Source organism: Schistosoma mansoni, chromosome W (genome assembly GCF_000237925.1).
Source record: "Schistosoma mansoni strain Puerto Rico chromosome W, complete genome".
NCBI classification, from domain to species: Eukaryota; Metazoa; Platyhelminthes; class Trematoda; order Strigeidida; family Schistosomatidae; genus Schistosoma; species Schistosoma mansoni.
Window position 1 is genome coordinate 52,640,014 of NC_031502.1, and position 2,276 is coordinate 52,642,289.

Consider the following 2,276-nt stretch of genomic DNA (forward strand, 5'->3'; position numbering starts at 1 on the left):
TAAAAATTATTACAATATCCACAAAACCCCATTCTGATAATAATTATTGAATTGTATTCATTAAGCAACTTTAAATTTTATATAGTTGAGATAATGAATCAATTGAGGCTAGACCATCATGGAAAACCTGAAACCACTAGACGGCCGTTTCGTCCTATTGCGAGACTCCTCGGCAGCGCGCGCCCACGATTCCGCCTCGCTAGATTCAAACCCAGGACCTATCGGTCTCGCGCCTGAGCGCTAAACCACTAGACCAATGAGCAGGCATCCAATGGTGTTAATGTCTAACTTCAACTATAAATTAACTAATTAATTAAATTAATGAAAATTATTCTTTCATTTTAGACCAGTAAATAAATTGAAATCTTCCAATTAAATTAGGCTTCATAAAATGATATCAGTTAAAAGTATAACCATAATAGAAATAAATATATTTATACAATTACTTTAGATGATAAAAATGTATTCTAGCTGTATATAGTTTAATATTTTACAGTATTACTCATTTTCATTTATATCTATTAATGAGTGAAGATCAAGAACGTTTACGGACATTCAAAGTACTTTTTCTATTTCAATTTATGAGTTCAAGTACAGATTTCCACTTTGAAGTTTTTGTACAAAGTAACATAAGTAGATCGATATATAAGTTAACCAATGATAAATACAGTTATAATAGAGACTTTCATTCAAAACCCAACTGATCTCTTTTTACTTCATAGTACGTTTTTACGATAATCAAGACTGAATTTTTCAAAGTTAACAATGTATTAGTGAGAACTTTAAATTAAGGTGGATTGTAATTACTGATAGAATTCAGAATGCGCGTTCCGTTCCATATAGTACTTATCAGACCCAAATGCCCTGGTACGGCCGAGAGTGGGAAGAGTCCGCTCTCCCTCTCCAAATGCTCTCACGTGAACACGCGTATATAGCTTCCGTCAGGGAAGTCCTACTCACTGCCTTCTCGTGACATTACTGTTGTTTACGAAATTGAGAGGACGGAAAGCGAATGTCCGGCGCTTTAACCGGGTCGGTGAATACGAAAAGTCCACCAAGGGGAGTTGGAAAACACTGATTCCAAACCAATGGTGTACATGGGCTCCAGTATCCTGAGGGGACAAATGGCGTATGAACCAATCGTCGGTCACCGACTACCATGGGACTACATCTCCTCACGATGCTCCACTGCCTTGTGGATCAGACCGTTAGGTCGAAGTCTCCGGGTGTGCCCCCTTAAAAAAACCACCTGTTTCGGTTTGGGCACCTGGGCAGTATCACAGCCCTCACACAAATCAAATGAAATTTGTGTGGCGCATATATACCTGGTGCCCCTTTGTACCAATATTTATTTGTCTAAATAAATAAATAAATATCAGACAGATGTATCTTGATCTCATTATTGATGTTAACTATTGAACCTAAATTCATTGTCAAACGCCTAGCACATTATCCACCATGCAACTATATTCAAATAGTCAATGGCTTATAGAATGAAGATGAATTTTATTTTTTCATTTGTATGGGTTTGAATCCTTCAATTATTAATATTATGTTTAAATACTCACAAATAAAATAATGAGAATTCGTACAATACTTTCAAACCTGGAAAACTAAATAATTTTGTTACGTTTTTATTGTCACTCTGTATATTCTGGGCAAATAATTAATCAGGACTCAGTAGCTGAGTGGACAACGCGATGGCGTTTGAAGTGAAAGGTACTGGGTTCGAGTCCCAGGGTGAACATCAACGCTGAGATGCAGGCACACCCAGCTGACGAGTCCCAAATACGATGAAACGCGCGTCCTGGATTCCACTGCTAGCCACCATCCATCTTTGCTTACAATACTTGTGAATTAAGGCTATATCGAGGCAATACGCACAGTATGCACATATGTCAATTAGAGACTGACCAGTTGCAGTCCTAAACATCAATGGGAAGATTCAAACAAATAATACTAAATGAATTAACCTATTTGTTTTAAAGTACAAATAATAGCACCTATATTCATTTACTTTAAAAAATTAATCGAAACGCCCGATTTAAAAAAAATAGTTACATAGGCGGTTTTCGATCATTTCTAAATGATTAATTAGTTATATATTTTTTAATTTATTTCATTATTAGTTATAAACTCATCTACTAATTGGGAAAATCTGAATATTCAACTTCAAGTCGTTAGTCTCTATAATATGATTGATTTTGATCAGTTGTGATCAGTTTACCTTATGATGTATGTTGCCAAAAATGATCCAAACAATCCACGGATTTCTA

At 35.7% G+C, this 2,276-nt stretch overlaps 1 non-coding gene across 1 annotated transcript; it reads left to right on the forward strand.

The window, feature by feature from the left end:
- The first annotated feature begins 1,677 nt into the window (after nt 1-1,677).
- On the forward strand, nt 1,678-1,744 carry Smp_tRNA_00154_Gln_TTG.1.1. The gene has a single exon. It is a non-coding gene (tRNA).
- Nucleotides 1,745-2,276: the final 532 nt, after the last annotated feature.